Source organism: Mugil cephalus, chromosome 11 (genome assembly GCF_022458985.1).
Source record: "Mugil cephalus isolate CIBA_MC_2020 chromosome 11, CIBA_Mcephalus_1.1, whole genome shotgun sequence".
In the NCBI taxonomy this organism is placed as follows: Eukaryota; Metazoa; Chordata; class Actinopteri; order Mugiliformes; family Mugilidae; genus Mugil; species Mugil cephalus.
Window position 1 is genome coordinate 14,571,016 of NC_061780.1, and position 19,107 is coordinate 14,590,122.

At 41.5% G+C, this 19,107-nt stretch overlaps 1 long non-coding RNA gene across 1 annotated transcript in view; it reads left to right on the top strand.

The window, feature by feature from the left end:
- Positions 1-19,107, top strand: part of LOC125016934 — a 105,795-nt gene that overhangs the window by 78,734 nt on the left and 7,954 nt on the right. Inside the window, exons 5-6 of the long non-coding RNA XR_007113793.1 lie at positions 1,199-1,262; positions 18,719-18,775. This is a non-coding gene — a long non-coding RNA (uncharacterized LOC125016934). The remainder of the gene's footprint in view (positions 1-1,198; positions 1,263-18,718; positions 18,776-19,107) is intronic.

Consider the following 19,107-nt stretch of genomic DNA (forward strand, 5'->3'; position numbering starts at 1 on the left):
TGATATCATTTAACGAGATGCGATTTACATGTGTTCGCCTTTTACGAAAGTGTTGAATAACACTATTTTTTTTTTAATGTCTGCTGACAGTAAAAAAGCCAGGCCAGACTATACAATAAATATGCGTGCAGTAATGTTCTGAACACGCACACACTTGACTTGGCAAATGGTTTATTATACACTATCAGCTTTACCATTCTATTGCACTCATGCCGGCGCTGAATGAAATAATATCTGCTTGTTTGCCACTACAGACTATTAAGCCTCGTTTCCAATGATATATAAAGTCAGCTAAGGGTATATACAGTGCATATTGTACGTCTCTTTACAAATGCACAGCCGCAAACTGCACATTCCCGTGCATACCATGCATCATTGCTCCAAGTGAAGATAAACAGTCTTTATGTTTAAGACCACCTTTTAAGATTGTCCCCATTTTCGATGCAACAACCGTGCGCGAAAAAAAAAACACGTTCATCCCGAGCTCCAGTGAGACGTGCGCAGCCGTGCATCCCCGACCGATATCGCTTTCGTGGGGCCGCACCGTATAGATTTTCCCATACAGCAGCCGAGGGATATAAATGTTTATTATTATTACCTCTTCGCTGCAACTTTTGTGTCCGCCGCGTGGTGTTTTCGCCCACCAGTTCCAGTTTGCTTTTAATGAATGATCTCCGGGAGGGAGGTGAGTCGGGGTCAGGAGGTGCGTTCGCCCTCTTTCGCTGTTGGGGTTGGAATTAGAATTTTTATTGATACTTAAAGACACTGCGTGTGTAATAAGGGCCAGCGGAGTGAGCGGCGAAGATGAGTTGCTACAGGGCGATGAGCAAAGGCGAACGGACGAAATGTGTCCAGTAAGCTAAAATCCAGTGAAAGAGTAAAAGGTTAATTCGTAATCAAAAGTTGCGTTGCAGAAAAGATCCCAATCATAAGGCTTTTAATTGAATGCCTGGGTGGCACACTGAGACAAGGGGTGAAATAGTACGACGTGTTCCATAACTGAATCCCTTTTTTTATGCTGTAAAATTAATCCAGAACACCATTTTGTACCTCTGTATGGAACCAGCGGCATTTTGTCTGTGGCCCCTGCTTTATTTAACAAATACCTCCCTCCATCTCACTTTTCTGCCGTCTGACTGGTGGCTTGTGTTGGACTTAGGGGACTTATTTTATTAATTCACTGTTTCCTCTCTTTTAGGCCCCCTTCATTGTAAATCCTCATTGCGAGAAGACCACCTCACAGGGATTTTCCTCTTCACCAGGTAACCACAAAGAGTAAAAGAGGCACGTTACCCACATGTACAGCACCTCACCCCTCCCACACACACACACACGCACGCACGCACGCACAAGCCTTCAGGGCTATATAACACTGACCACCAGCACAGCAGGATACACACAAGCACACACACATATTATCTTTATGAGGCGTTATACGCCAGTGACCACCAACACAGGGTCTCAGTGTTCTCTAATCCACACGCTGGCTGAAAAGACTGTTCCATGCAATGGGGGGATTACACTGTCGGATTAATGGGAGTTTTAATTTGAGTCATTGTAAGAGCTCTTGATAATAAGAATAGGTGCAGGAAAGAACACCACTGTTCATACATGATATGAAATGAGGAACATATATATATATTGGAATATATATGTATATATATATTGGAATATATACATTGCATTTACTTCACTGACACACTGACACACACACTGCCTAAAGTAATCTAAACTTTGCAGTGATGTGATTGACACAGCGTTTCCCAAATAGATAGTGGAATTTGAGCTTTGGGTGATCAGACGCTATTTTTTTATGTTCTTTTGGAAACATTTGGGGTGGAAAATAGCGAGGCTTACCTAGGCAACCAGAGGCTGGAATGTCAGCTACAATGCGGTGGGCGACGAGCGGTCCTATAGAAGCTTTCGAAATCTGTGAAACCTACTGCTTCTCTCGAAGTTCCTACAGATATCACCTCAGCTACACTTACTATTTTTAATTATCACAGGATTTACTAAAACACTGGCAGGTAAAGGCACCAGTAAGCCAAGCAATTAGTGAACTGTTAGAGCCACGGTACAGGACCTTTACATATAAATGAATGTCCGTTACATTCAAGCCATCGGCAAACAGGTTCACACAATGCTGATTAAGCAGATTAATCCAGAATACCGGAGCTTAAATCTGGTGTCCGTGGCAACGTTCCTGCACTGGCTCACTGGTAACAAAGTGTTTTTTTTTTTTTTTTTTTCTTCAGCAATCACTATTTGCAAAAGCTTAAGAGGAGAGAAATGGAAAATCAAGAGTTTTGTAGCCTATAGCAATTTTGTCAGCACACATTCGCAGACTCTTCATAGTTAAGAGTCTGCTACATAAACACAAAAGAGCAAGAGTCCAAGAGAGACAAAAACTTTTTCTTTTTCAGCAGAAAACTTAATGAATGTAAATGAGTCCAAAGGAGAGCTGAACAGTCCTACAGGCAGCAGTGAGATCATGGACTTAGGCAGGAAAAGTGGTAAACAAATTCAGGCATACAGAGCAATGTGATATAATATTTTCTTTTCCTTTTTTTGTTGTCGTTATCTACCTGTTCTTGCCTCTTTGTTTTCTTTCTGCATCCTGCTATATGCACACAAGAGGAAGTGTATGTGCACAGAGTTAGAAGGAAGAAGAAAGAATTGTATGTTGATCACATCAAAGCATTTTTGGATTAATTATACTACAAGGTCGGAGTAGTGCGTTGCAATTTCATCTCCCTGGGAAAGCAAACCCCCAAAACCTCAGTGCTTGTTGTTCCGTTTTAGTTATCAAACTACAATGCTGAACTGAAAAGTTTTCGGTAATGACTGTTTGGAATTTTAATCAATCCCTTTCCTTAAAAAGAGAACTTGAAACTCAACAAATGTTTCAAGCGGAGGGGAATCAGAGCAGCGATCTCACTGTTTTATACCCTCACGTATCCATGTCATCCGAAGGTTGGGAAATGATGTGAATACCATCACCGACCTAACAGGGCAACACCTGGATCACCTGTTTTTGGTTGTTAAGAGTCAGTGCTCAGTTCCACATGCAGCTCAGATTCAGTAGTATTCAGACTTTTTTTTTTTTTATTCCTCAGGCTTCAGCACATTCTATTTGAAATAAACTAATGGAAACTACGTCAGATTGCCTGACCTTAGCTTTAATTTGAGGTTTATGAGATTTACGAGAAGATTTATATCACAGTTGAAATAACTATGGCCCCTTTAACTTACTTTTGTGTAATTTCAGTGCAAGTTCGTGCAAACGGGAGCTTATGTATAGGTAAGAGTTCATTTAGAGTTGAACAGAGGAAAAAGATAATAATAAAGTTATCCAAGTCTATCAGAGCATTCTCAGACCTAGCTGCTTTGTGGAAAATCGTCGGCACGATTGGGAAGAACTCCCCATGTGAGTGTACACACAAATGAACGACGTTCTCCACTATATATCCTTTTAAACAAGTGAAGCCGTTGTGACTGTAATCTTTTAGAATTCTCCACAAGCTGCGAACCCGTCTTTGATGAAATTGCTGGAAAGAGTGTGGATAGAAAGGAACCACTCATGGCCCAGAGAATATCACCACATCTGTGGTGATTTTGTCATGGTTTAAGCACTCATGAGTACCAAAGCAAATGGCACACCGGCATTTATCTATGGTCTCACCACTGTCAGAAACGTAATTGATGCAGATGTGTACGGGAGGATACCGAGTACTCAGGACTCAGGGTGTGCTTAACAGCGAAATGTCAACATCAAGCAGAACAATATGAAAGCATCTCTCAAGATGAAAAGATGAAATATTTTTGACTTGCCGAGCACATCAGACTGAGCTGCGTTCCACTTGGTGGAGACCGCAGTAATGGCAGAGTCTCCACAACAAGCATGAGGCTGAAGGTGACTGCAGTGAAACTCACAGAGTTCTGTGTTTAAATGGCAGCATCTCCAAAGCGCTGTTTCGAAATGAATGTAAACCCCTTTTAAATCATAACTTAGACATGGCACTTTAATGTAGCATCCATTAAGCTCAGTTTGAACGTGCTGAAACAAAGAGGCTGTAGAACAAAAGGTGCACAACTGTCCAATACTTATGATATAGACTGTATATGGACTGGACAAACTGGACCGGATACCAATTCAGTCGACAAAACAACTGCAAATGCACGAACCGGCCCTACCTTTATGTTTGCATGAAACTGAAATCACCCTGCATATGTGACAGTTTTCGTTATGCATAACACTTTGGGGGAAGTTCGGCGTTAAATAAGGCGACTGCCGAGGTGCTCTTTCCAAAGTCACACAAATTATGAATGGCTCTGGAATTCTGAAAACCATTTCCCCCTCATTTCCTCGACATCCCACTGACTTAGTATAATGCCCGCTGCCTTGTTGACAGCTATCAGACACACAGAAAGCAATTACTATCGCCACACCGAAAGAGCCATTAACATTCTTTTTTTTTTGGCCTTGTCAAGGAAGATGCATGCGCCGTGCTATGTCGATATTATTATGCAAAATATCACAGTTTTCTCAGATAGTGTCACACAGGGGATACCAAAGACAGTAGTGCCAGACAAAAGAGAGATGGCACGAAAGATGGGATCCTTGATTATCCTTATTCTGTTAATATGGTATTAACATAGTACTGTAAATACTCATTTATTTTCTATTCCGGACCCCTCTTTCATTCTGTCAGTGCATAGCTGAATCATATGCAACTTTAAATCCAATCAATCTGCACCTTGTACTTGAGCTTTGATAGAAATCAAAATGCACAAATACCTGTTGTAGATCTAAAATTTCCAAGACATTGTCTACACTGTCAAACAATAAACCTTGGCCTTGTTATTAAAGCAGAAGGCTATTTTTTTATTTTCTGAGCCTACAGCACAGTTTTTTTTAAAAAAAATGTTATGCAAGCAGTGAAATGGAACATGTTTTTGATTGAAATAGCCCTTCACGAGATGTAGGTATTTGAATTGCAATGTTTTAAACAGTGAATTGTGCCGCACTTTAAAATCTGCAAATTGGGACATCCTCGTTGATATGGAGATGCTTTTGGCAAGGGAAATGGCACGTCTCATATGTTATGCTAAAAAAATACGCATTTGAAAGTAAAGTCTGATGCCGTAAGCAGGAAATTGGGGGTAAATTGGCACATTCTCCCGGCTTACGTTAATTGTGCTCGTGCTATTGTCAGGGCGTTGCGGGGTGACAGACAGATGGGCGAGGGCTGACACATGTTTTTTGGAGGAGTTTAAAATTCAAATGCTCCCCATGTGTGAATACAGACACCTGGGGTAATCAACTGGCTGTGTGTGCGGGGTGTGAGTGGCGTGCAACGTTGTATTTACCCATAAGCCTCCCTGTCCCTGCCTGTCTTGCTGTCAGGGTCTTGCCTCGCTTTCTGGTGTCAGGTACACTGTCATATTTGCTGAATGATTAAGAATCATCCTGGTAGGAAGAAAATAAACATACAGTTGCTACAGTTTTATAAAAGAGGTTTAAAATATGGAGGCATGGTATTTATTTCTGTTTGAGCTCCTGGGTACGCTTGATCTCAATGCTATTAAAAATTCATTCATTGGTAATACCCTCCCACTCGCCCTTCTCCATCTCCCTTCCCTTGTCTCCCTCTGTTGAACGCTCATTTTCTCAATGGTATCTCGGTTTCTTTGTGTCATCTCACTTCATATTATTGGCATGGGGTGTGATTCTCTGTCTCTATCTCTCTTTGTTCACTTTCTTTCACCTTTCATTTGGCGTCTCCATCCCTCTCTTGCTTCTCCCTTCAAAAATCTGGCATGGACCCGAGACAGCAGAGCGCCCGCTGTGTTTTTGACACACTCTTCCTCTCTTAAATCAAAACCAACTGAGTTGAAATCAGGTTATTACCTTAGCTGGGCTGCCTCTCTCACCCTCTCACCCAATCTTCCACGTTTGCTCAAGGTCTATGAAATTTTACACTTTGGAAAAGAAAGGGTAGCGCACAAACGGGTGCGTGTTGAGCTCAATTTTATACGTTTTAAATCCATTGACAGGACTTGGTTTGAGTTATGTCAGTGTGGTCAATGCTCATTTAACTCACGACCTTAAGTTTGGAGTTGGAAAAAAAAGCAATGAGGCAGGAGGAGAGGTGATGGAGAAGAAACATGGAGGCTGCTGCCATTTTTGCTTTTTGGAATTAGAACTATTACTATAAAATGGTGATACCGCTCTGCAAAAGCGGATTAAACCATGGTATTAAACACACCTAAACACCTACATGGAATTAAGTGAGGGAACTGCTTTAAATGCCTTTGCAAACCTTTGTACATTTTGTCAATAGATTTTAAAATCAATATTAAATTGTAGTTAGTAGTCAACATAAGAAATTTAAGTGGTTTAGAAACACTGGCACTCTCAACTTAAAATGGCAATTGATATGAATATACACTCACCAGCCACTTTATTAGGTACCTTGCTAGTTAAAGGTTGGACCCCCTTTTGCCTTCAGAACTGCCTTAATTCTTCGTGGCATACTTTCTACAAGGTGTTGGAAACATTCCTCAGAGATTTTGGTCCATATTGACATGACAGCATCACACAGTTGCTGCAGATTTGTCGGCTGAACATCTATGATGAGAATCTGACTGTGGAGGCCATTGGAGTACAGTGAACTCATTGTCATGTTCAAGAAACCAGTTTGAGATGATATGAGCTTTGTGACATGGTGCATTATCCTGCTGGAAGTAGCCGTCAGAAGATGGTACACTGTGGCTGTAAAGGGATGGAAATGGTCAGCAACAATACTCAGGTAGGCTGTGGCGTTTAAACCGTGCTCAGTTTGTACTAAGGGGCCCAGAGTGTGCCAAGAAAATATCCCCCACACCATTACACCACCACCACCAGCCTGAACCACTGATACAAGGCAGGATGGATCCATGCTTTCATGTTGTTTACGTCAAATTCTGACCCTGCCATTCAAATGTTGCAGCTGAAATTGAGACTCTTCAGACCAGGCAACGTTTTTCCAATCTTCTATTGTCCAATGTTGGTGAGCTTGTGTGAACTGTAGCCTCAGTTTCCTGTTCTTAGCTGACAGGAGTGGCCCCAGTGTGGTCTTCTGCTGCTGTATCTTCTTCAAGGCTGGACATGTGCGTTCAGAGATGGTATTCTGCACTCCTTGGTTGTAACGAGTGGTTATTTGAGTTACTGTTGCCCTTATCATCTCGAACCAGTCTGCCCATCCTCTTCTGACCTCTGAAATCCCACCAAATCACGTCAGTGTTTTCATCCACACAGCTGCTGCTCACTGGATATTTTCTCTTTTCGGACCATTCTCTGTAAACCCTAGAGATGGTTCTGCATGAAAATCCCAGTTGATCAGAAGTTTCTGAAATACTCAGACCAGCTCATTTGGCGCCAACAACCATACCCCATTCAAAGTCACTTAAGTCCCCTTTCTTCCCCATTATGATGCTCGGTTTGAACTTCAGGAAGTTGTCTCGATCACCTCCACATGCCTAAATGCACTGAATTGCTGCAATGTTATTGGCTAATTAGCTGTTTGTGTGAACAAGCAATTGAACAGGTGTGCCTAATCAAGTGGCAAGTGAGTGTATATAGATAAAATGAGATTTCTTCAGTGGATAATGTAACCCAGGAAGTTGCTTTAACTCATAGTATCAAGTTGAAACAAGAAAGTATATGTTTATATAGTTATAACAAAGGTTCTCTTTCAGTATAGCTTACTCTCATCTTTAAGTAAATTTTACCACCTTGAAATTTTTACAGTACTTTTTGTGTTTTTACATTGTGTTTGATGCTTTTACATGTTCCACCTGATAAACCCGCATTCAAATTGGAACTAATCACGACACATTTACGTCACTCAAGGTTCGTCTTGTGCCTGGAAAGTGCCTACCCTTTACCCTAAAGTAGAGGTTAAAAAGGACTCTAAAAGCTGACTTCTACACAAGAAAAAGGGGATGCTTTTTAAACAGATCTATGAAAACATGGCTGTGGTCTGAACGTGCCTTAAGTGGCTTGCCTTTCAGTCTGCCTATCTCCCTCACGCACACATGGACACACACACTGGTTGCCTGGTTGGCTGCGGTCAAATATCTGTGATTTCTGCTCCGACTTTCATCTAAGGGGAGAACTAAGTATGGACCACAATGTTTATCAGTATGTGACCTAATAAAGGGGGAAATGCATGCAGCATGGCCTGCAAATGAAACGGATTTTGTACATAGGGTAGAGAGAAGGACAGGGCGTATAGATTGAGAAGTGGACTGTCAGGGAATCAAGACGAGAAATGTTTGATAAACAAACCTAAATAACTTCAAATAACTTCTCAGAGAGAGATGGACATGAGAGAGAGGAGATGAAAGGGGGTACAGCGAGGAGAACTTAACTTTCGCCAAAGGTAAGCTTGCTGGATGGAGGGATGGAAAGAAAGAGAACGTGCAGATTTCAAAAAGTCTGGAGTGATAGACGGATGGATGGAAAGGGAAAGGGATGAAAGAAGTTATGATAAATAGGAGAGGGTAAAGAGTTGAAGGAGAGTAGTCCAAAAAAAGCAAGGGCGGTCAGTAAACAGCTTGGCAGACAGTCAAGCAGACATGAACAACCGCCCGCTAAAGATGGATAATAAAGACGGAGGAATGGCCGTATCAATGATGGATGATCAGCAATGACGACGGATGAATGAATGATTGAAGGAGAGGAGAGGGAGGGAGAGGTTGTAAACACGTCTGAATAACCTCATAAGAGCGGCAAATCCACGGGAGGTAGGACGGATGATAAGCTGTTATGGAAAAGATAAAAGAAAGTCAGAATGAAGTAGTAACCTTGAAAAAAGGAGTCAAAAGAAAAGTACGACTGAGGGAGGAATAACACACAAGAATGCACGAAATGATTGACCTTTGCAAATAAAATAAAATGTTGTTGCACAAAAGGCGTGATAAAAATCTTTTCAGTGGGGCCGCAGTATGTAAGGGCAGGGTTAATTAGTATTTCATTTCTTTTTTCTTTTGTTGCAAATAGTTACTCACTCTGAATAGATATAAGACTTTTTCAGAGCGTCTGAGTGAGTGTTGGTCTGTATGTATTTCTGTTTATGTTTGTGTGTCATTTTTGTGCTGCTACAAGGCCCATGGTGGGGTCACACTGACACCTCTTTGTGACATAAAATTAAAAGAGACTTTTTTTTTCTTTTTTTACAGCGAGCAGACAACATATTTTCAAAGGCATGTTGATATTTTCCATTGAAACCTGATTATGGTGAATTCGGCAGTATTTGTTTGTGACGACCAGCCTTGCATGCAGTGAGCAATTTCCTTTTCCAGTCCAATTTACTTGATATCTTTTTAAAGCGGAGGAGACTGGAACGACTAGTTAAGAAGAATCAAACATAACCCTGGTTCAGGATCAGACCACGGGGTGTTGCTTTGAATGGGCAGAAAACTGAACTCCTTTAAACCTCTTGCATTTCAGTCATGGAACCAAGGTGTAATGTTTCTTCAAGGTTTGAAGAGCACATTAAGTTGATGTGTGTGTGTACAACATGTGTATAACTCCCTATATGTACATATTAAGTCAGTCAGAATTAAATTAACTAAAGATTCCTAATTATGTAATGGCTGGTGCATTAGCAATGTCCTAACCCTGAAACCGCTCTGTTTAACTTGGATATTTGTTTTACATGTGTGATTTAAAACCTGAAGCGGTCGGGGATTGATGAATGAAACGAATTCATGACTTTTCCAAATGTCCTGAATTCCTCAGAGGTGGGGTGGCTAAATAAAGCCGCTGTATTCATCCCAGTAGCCCTTCCTCTCTCACCTGTGCAAATGACTGCGTGTAAACAGACTGGATCGCACTAGCTTCATGTGGTTAGCCACTTCCCTAGCAGGGACATGCTCTACTCAGGAGAAATAAACTATTTCCTGTTCCCAGAGGGAAAGATATACCTAACTGTAACACACTGTAATGCTTTCCAGATGGTGGGTGGATTTTATCTTGAGAATGAGCTGTGTGTCATGTTGAGAATGTACAATGCTCAACATGACACACATGCTGCAGTCCCTTAAAGGAAAAGTCATTTATTTTAATCCTTAACACCTTTTGACAAATAACTTCACTGAATATCTCTTCACGGTTCAGTAGTAGTCCCCTGTTACACTAATTTGTACAAAGACCTGGCTCTAAAATAATGCTAACATCTTAAACCCTGTGACTGCCGTGAAACATCCCAAGAGGAAAATATCTGATGAATATAAATTGAAAAATAAGTGTTGCTGGGCATTTTAACAGGCAAAACCTCTAAATCCTTTAGATCTTTGGATACTCTTACAAAGGTAGAAACTGTGTTGACCGTGTTCTCTGTGTACTTCACGCAATGTTGACTGGAACTGACCGGCTCATGTTGGAGTTGAAGTTGATCAAAGTGAATCAACAGTTACTTTCACTAAAATCACTGCAAAAAAACATAGAGCAGACATCGGAGTAGATGATGTGCAGGAGGCAAGAACTTGAGAAAACTTTCTGTGTTTGTCAAGCAGCTGAGACAAGGACATTCACTTTGGACCAATCACACATACTTGCACACGAATCACCTTCCTAATATTGTGTTGGTCCTCCTTTTGCTGCCAAAACATCAGGGAATGGACATAGGCCTTCTGAGGGTGTCCTGTGGTGTCTGGCAACAGAATGTTGTTAGTGGGGGCTTTTGGGTCCTATGGGTTGAAAGAAGGATCCACTGTGGATGATGCTTGTTCTAGTGGATCCCACAGATACTTAATCGGTTTGGGATCTAGAGAATTTGGAGGCCAGGTCAACACTTGGTCCTGTTTTTCAGGCTGCATCCTGCTGGGGGATGGCTGCTGCTGCCCTCAATGATTGTTATTGCTATGGGGTGGGGTGTCTGGTCTGGTCTAAGTGGGTGGTACATGCCTAAGTAACATCAACACAAATTCCAGGTACAAAGGTTTTCCAGCAGAACGTCATCAGAAGATAGCCAATGCTATTTAATTCTCCTGGGTTTAATGTTGCGGCTGATTAATGGAGATCTGTAACACCGGGAGCATGTTTGTTTTTGAAAAGCAAATCCAGTTTGCTAACCACTTTGCTACGTAGCTACCATTAGTATCTTTGCTGAGTCTTTCACTCTATTGCATTGTCTCTGCAATTTTGGGAGGCCCAGCTACTGACAGACTACCTAAGAGAGTGGTGTTTTTGTTTGACTGTGGAGTTCAGTTATCAGCATTCTCAGAACTGAGTGACTTCAACATTTAAGCTGCGTATTAAAGCAGCAATTCTATGAGAATTGTACTTTTTCTCTTAAAGCTTGTGGCCATGTAAAGCCCTTTAAGGTGACAAACTGGGAGTCAAGGATGTATAACTTGCTACATGAACATGAAATCAAATCAGGCCCCAGACATGAGCAATTGGCTTCGCACATCGGTACGCACTCCCTGCTGTGGCGGTAAACAGCCTAAATAACCACTAGCCTGCATTTCAATAATACCGGGAAATGAAGTCGGCAATTCACCAGTCCAGAAGAGTTAAGAACAACAATCTCAGAATCCACAGAAACAGAGAGTCAGACTCTCTTCAAGACTGTTTCTGATAACTCTCTTCTTCCTTATTATGGATTGCTCTGCAGGGAAGGCATTTGTTGCCAGTGGTGGAGTAGCAACTCTTCCGCAAGGAACGGAAAGAACCACTGCATCACATTTTCAAACCTCTGAAGGGACGTGCACGCACATCTGCAACTGTGCAGCAAAGTCAAAAAACAGCCGAAAGGAATATCCTGTCTCCGAGAAGACCTGAGGTTGAACAAAATATAAATCTCTGGCAAGATTTCCTGCATCCTTGGTTAGATTTCAAACCCTAGCTACAATATACTGAAATGTTAGTGTGGATTTTCTGCGCAATGATATAGAAAAAGCTATAACTAGCAAACTTTCTTGGCTTTAATTTCTTTAGAACATGCTAAAATATCATATCAATAATAAGGCATATGAGGTTAAAAAATTACATTTGCATATAACTGTATGTACGTTTTTAAATTTGTAATCCAGTATTAACATGGTACTTTTGCTCATCAGAAAAAAAAAAGCTATTTAGCCAGCTTGAGTGAATAATTTTTATTTTCTTTGTTCCTATATCCTGTTGTAAGGCCCCATTTCTGTATCAGCAAAACTATGCCACTACCATAAAAGACTGAATGCAAGGTCTTGGGTAAACCGAGCTACACTTGTTGTGTAATTGCTTATTGTCTCTCTAGAATAAAAAGGCAGAATACTTGAAATAAATGTCATCCATTCCCTTCTACAGATTTGGAAAACATAGAAGCAGATTTAGTTGTAAACACAGTAGAAAAGGCTGCTTTGTTTGAAATCACGAAAGATCCTCTTTTAGAAACCAATCTAAGTGATTAAGTCTTCTACTCTTCCGCTTATTTATCGCACTGATCATCTTAGAGATCCTTTGAAAAAGAGACACTATTCGTAATTGGTTCATATCACATCTCTGGAAAAAAACACATAGTCTGCTATCACTTTGTCACATAATTTGATGTCATATTAATGAATCATATTGCAATCTTGGGCAAAACCCTGAATGCTGCTGATGGCATCTAATCTCCATGACAGCTTATTTTGGGAGCTGACTCCTTCTTATCTCCCACAGTGATATGCAAAGTAGAAATGTCCTAACAGGCAAGTTAAAAATACCCAGATAGAAAGGTTTAAAAATATATGCTCAAGTTATTTTTATTGACAGCAGTGAAAACGCATCAATTATTCACTAATAATCAAATATTTACAGTGTATGCATTAGTGGTTTGACTTTTAGCAACGAATATATGATGTGATTTGTGTTAAGTGCTTTGGCGGGTTCGTTCATAAATCTTGTACACTTTTTAACTGGTGTGCAGAAGTTGCCTCACAAGGTCATCTCAAACACCGCACTAATTTCTAAGCCCGACCTCGTGTGTGTGCATATGAGTGTCTAGATTATGCTCGTGTTTATATGCGTGTGTGTGTGTGTGATAAAGAAGCATTCCAGGCAGAGCGGAGGCATGTCCTGGCTAATCCACACGCCAAAACACACAGGCGGTTAAGTTTCCATGACCTCAACCCCATGCGCACACATATTCGTGTTTCTGTCTTTGAAAGGACATACTGCATTCCCTAACCCTAACTCTAGCCCTAACCATTTCAAGTGAAAGCTGTAACATACTCCGCCAGAAGCAAGTTTGTTGTCGCACTTCAGAACAGAGTTGACCACACTTCTGCCAGATTCAGTCGCGTTTTCATTTAATTAATACTACGCTCTGCTCTACCTCCACCTGTTACACGGAAATGTTGGATTATACGCTGTACTTGTTTGAATGAATGAATTAATTGAATTGACACTTGAACACGCATTAACATTACATTAACTACCTAGAATGACAGAAACCATCCTTGAAAAAAAAATATATATATATTTAACATGTATTTCAGTTAGTCCCATCCACTAGCATGGAGGAGGTGGAGCTTATGACCTTTACTACAGCCAGTCACCAGGGGGAGCTCTGCTTGCTTTGGCTTCGCTTTTGAGGAGAAGTTTCGTCATCCATCTTTATACTGTCTATACTGTGAGCACCCACATGTGTAGTGTGGCTGCTAATCTCTACTGGATAGAGATTGGCATGCTGTGTGTGGGTATGCAGCAATGTACGGTATGATCTGTGGACACGGTCTTCAAAACAACTGGCCGACATCCAAAAATAATAAGAAAACTGCCTCTCTCGCATCTCCCACAAGGCTTAGCACACTTAGGGCCCTATGAGGACTTCACCAGAGTTTGGCAGCTAAGCTTTTCGTCAAGTATAAATGACCTGTCCAAGAACAAATCTCTTGCTTCTCATGGAATATGTATCAAGCTGAAGGCACTAACCCAGACCCTAATCTAATTCCAACAAGGGGTGGGAAAAAATATGGATATGGAAATATATTGTGATATTTTTTGTTCCAATACAATATCGATTTTGAATGTCTTAATATCGATTTTAAAAGAAACAGTCATACCTCCACCACCACTATTTCTGTGCAAATGCAACAAATTGGAAATTGATCATTTGGGCTAATACTGTTTTTTGACTCAATTTGCCCAATGAATTATCACTCATGTAGACATAAACAATATGCTTTTTAAGCTGTATTTAAAATTTCTCAGTGAACTATGTAGAATATTGCAATATATCATAATGTCATAATATCGCAATAGTGTATACTATCATGAGTCAAATGACGTATCATGGAGTCCTTGCCAGTACCCACCCCTTGTTCTGGCGCAGGTCTCCACAGGTTTTAATCTCCAGAAGTTGCATGGCCCTGATAAATGGCCCTACAACATTGGTATTCTGCAAAAGTTTGGCACCAGCATCACAAACACACACACAATCTGGTTTCTTTCGCTCTGTCTTTCTTTCTCCCTGTCCTGCTGTCTGCCTTCCTTGTTAAGCTGCTGTCTCTTTCCAAGTTGCAGCATTTTGTCAATTACCATTTCGTTCATTGTTAACCCACAGAGGGAAAAGAGTACTGTGTTCTGTGATACCACATGAGTTCTGTCATCTCCAGAACAATTATGCCAATTAGCTCACGTTTAAATGGTTTCCAGAGAGGAGTTCCTTGGCTAATAACAGTCCAATGAAGTGACAACTAACCAATTAATCTCACTCTAATTGCTCAGTGGGTGCAGTCAATCTGTCACAGAGTCCCTCTCTCTGCCTTTGCTTCCTGGCTTTCGGCACTAAGTATCTGCGCTCGGTGGCCTGACTCACCACTTGTCAATCACATATAGATTCACCCTTCCACTCCACTAGGGATGAGGGTGCATTCCAGTGTGTGGACATCATGGCCATGCCACCAGTCAGCACATTTGATGCAGCGCAGCACATTCAAAAAAAAAGAAAAGAAAAACTTGCTGACTAAAAAAGATTTTTCACGGAGAAGAAAAGAGAATTATATCAGAGAAACGATGGAGAGAGAAAAGTCCAAAAACTTTATTTCTTGCTTTTTAAGCAGCGGGGTGACTTTAAGCTTAAGCCCAGCAACGATCCATAATCAGAAACTGCGTTGCCTCACATATATTTGAAAGCTGCATGGCTGCAGTTTAGATCAAGTTACACAAAGACTAACACGGGCTCACTGTTGCAGGCGGTATGGGATACTCTAGATTGCCAGATTGCTGTGCCACATCTTAAAGGCCATCTTTGAACTCATGGTTTCACAAACTCAAATGTTATGATATGTGTCTTGTGAGATTTACAGTATGTGCAGCTTTCCGCTCTTGGCAATGAACCCTTGAACACATGTACAGAGAAACACATGCTATAGAGGGAAGCGCAGGGCTGAGCAGTCGGCAATATTTCTGGTTTGTATTACGAGCTTTCTATCCCATGCTCATCCAAAATATATTACATTTGCGACTTGCAACAGTGGAACCTTGGAGACGTCTCCATCGCTTTACAGTCTCACATTTTCAACAGCTGACACGTGCAGGCTTACTGTGAGTTTACAGTTAGTTTTTGGGGCAGTTCATGTAGCCCATGGTAGCTAAATATGCATCTTGTGATGTCAACATCATACAATCGAGGGAATAGAGAGCGGCTCATAATGAAATAACTTGCAAATAATGCGTGGGTTTTGCCTTTAAGTAAGAGAACACGTAACGCACAGACACTGTTAGAAAATAACGTTGGTCAAGAGGATTTCATAACACAACTGTAAAATGCAATCAAATGTATTGTTTATATTTGGATCTCCATCTACCAGAAGGTGATTTATACCCAACCACATTTAAAATAGAATTGGAGTGTGGAAGTATATACACTGATCAGGCACAATGTTAAAACCACTGGCAGGAGAAGGAAATAACATTGACCATCTTGAGACAATTCAGTGTTCTGCTGGGAAACTTAGGACCTGGCACTGGTGTGGATGTTACTTAGACATGCACCACCCACCTTGCACAAGGTGGTGCCCTGGCCTCCAAACTCCCCAGATCCCAAACTGATCAAGTATCAGGGGCCTGATCCACAGAGGACCCTCCCCTCAACCCATGGGACACAAAGGCCCCCTCACTGACAACATTCAGTCACCACAGGACAGAAGGCACACGTCCATCCACTGATAAGCCACAGCTGTTTAGGAGTCAGGGAGAGCTATGCAATATTAGGTCATAATGTTTTGCCTGATCGGCGTAAAAAATCTCCTATTCTGCTTGAAGTGCGCCTACGCAGACCACAACGTTTTGTTCTATGAGCTGGATAATCAGTGCAGTTCATCCAAAATGCCACCACATTCCTGTGTTCACATCTGCATAAAGTTCTTTAGAAAATATTCAACTAATGATATTAATACCTCACCCCGACGGTCAAAAATAAAAGAACTTTTATATTTGGTATTAAAATGAGAGGACGGGCGAAATGAGCCACGTTTTCTGTCTTTTATTCAAGTGTCAGGGACACGTTATGTGCCCTGTGTGGCACCATCAAACCTCATGATGTGAAATATTGTTTGAAAATATTGTTTTCCCCCAGTGATGTTTAATTGTTCCTCAACCGATTCCCCTTTTCATTCTCATTCCCACCACTAATTAGGAAAGGAATTTAACTGCCGATGACTTTAGTGCCGGATCAGAACACACCCAGCCATTATAAAAAATCCAGGGACCCATAATGTGGTGTGGACTTGGCCACTAAAACCATGGGGTGGAAAGGCACGAGGGGAGGGGAGCGCTGCTAACTGTTTCTCTCTGTTGCTCTTTAAATTTTTGGTCGCGGACTTTGTCGCCTTTGGCCTGTCATGAGATGTCTCTCTCTTGCCATTTTTTGTTGTTTTCAACTTGTTTCCTCTATTCTCAACATCCTTCTTGAACTCCAGTCTCCACCATCCTTTCTCTCACACGCTCGCTCTTCCTTCTTCCCACTCTCTCTTGCCACAGTAAGACCTAATGTGAACTTTTGACAGGAGCTGGGATCTTTGTTTTATTGCCAGTGTTACTGCGTATGCCCTCATAAATCTAATGGTGTAATGCCTTTGAAACGCCTTCCAATGCTTGCAATCCCCCCTCTCTCCCTCTCCCACACACACACACACACTTTCTCCCACTTTTTCTCACTTCTTCTTCTTCTTCTTCTCCTTCTCCTTCACGTACGCCCAAACACATGCACAATTGTGCGCGCACATGTGATGTGTGAACGAGGGCTTTGAGGTTGTTTGTGCTCACATCAGACACAGCAGTCCCAGTGTTTGTTTGCAATTTCCACTGGCTCTGGTCCACTCGACCAAACCCATGGGAATTTGTGGATCAGCATCTTCTCAAAACGCTCCTGGGCGTCAGAGTGAATAACTGTGCACAGAAAGAGTGCAAGGAGTGCAGCGGTGTCGTTATTTCTATGCAGCCTTTCTGATGAGTTCTGTGTATCGCAGAGTATTGTGGAAATTGAGAGGGGGCAGGGGGGAGGGCAGGACAAGCGGTGGCATAGTTTAAGAGTCAGTATGACGCTAAATAACCTATAATAATGTGTAATAGATGTTCTGTGGAATATAATTTTGTAAATCTTTGCAGGGCAATACATGGCAAAACTTTTAAAAATGGTTTTCAATACGGTTGTGTCGTCAATGCATTAATGATCTGTTTTAAATCATCCACACAAGGTCATTACGCCTGGTTTATAACTGGTCAGGACAATTTAATGATTAGAAAGACAGCCAACACCGACATTAACAATTTTATTTACTCACAAAGACAAACAGGACCAAAACAGTTTCCTCCTGAGCACTAACAGACCCCAGCCCTGCGAGCTTCTAATGGGCAACACTTACAGATGTTCCCGTTTAATCCCAGTTTCCCGTTGCCCTTGTTTAAGATTGTGGATCGGTTGGATTAACATGTCCCGGTTTACTGACAACCATCGGAGGCATACTCGCCAAGAGCATTCTCCAGCAGTTGAAAGCGATGCCAGTGTCAACTCTCGTTGCTCTCTCATGTCTATCACTTCTTTCCTGTGACGCAAAAACATGGCTTCTTTTCCACTCCTCGCTAAGAGCTGTGTGTTCACACACGATTGTCGAGAACTTAGAAAACTCTGTATGGCTACTTCCTCCTCTTATGTTGCACAGACTGGATGTTACAATGACTCACTGTCGCTTCTGGAGGTACAGAGTGATATTACGTGGCGTGGAGGCCAGTTTCCACAAATTGTGTACGCTTACATCTATACAGTAGCACAGCAGATATTGCCGCCAAAGTGAAAACTATTTTTCTGAGAAACAGCAGCCCAGTGTTTATTTTTGTGATGACGGGAGGACTTTTTAAGGTCAGTGTTGTCACTCGATCATGCACACAGTCCCCACTTTACCACAGAACCGCACTGACAGGTAGAATGGGATATATATATGTGTATAATATGACCTAAAGGGTATAATATTTGTGCATGGAAATTTTAATAAAGTACACGGTATCAAATGCTGTAAATTCACAGTGACCTTTTTTTTTTTTATTTTTAACTTTAACTAACCTTTAAGAAGTCTAATAAAGTTGTGGCATTTTGAACCAGTTCAAAGGACATTTGTCATTCACAAGCTGGGGGCAGATATCTGAAACGGCACATGTAACCGGAGAGCAACGCATGTATGTGAACGCTCGTCTTTCTTTCAGGTGTGACAGGATGAGACTCAGTGGAAAAGATCACCTGGTCTAGACAGGACCGGCAGGGTGAGTGTTACATTAGTTTTGTTGCCTCTTGCAGTATAAAACATATTTCTCTCTGTGTACGTCTCTCTATTTTCAGCCCTTCTCCCTGCGGACCATTTTTTTTCCCTTATTGTCCATGGCTCCATCTCTGCTCCTACAGCTGATTGCATAAATAATTTACAGCATGTAAATCCTCAACAGCTGCTTGCTGTCATGCACTTCTCCTTCCCCTCTCTTTGCTTTCTTTCAGGTTAACATGGGAGGATTTTTCTCAAGCATGTCACCTCTCCTTCTCTCTCTTCCTGTTTCTGTGCCTGGGGTTAAGCTCTCTCTGCCTCTCACTCTGTCCTCTC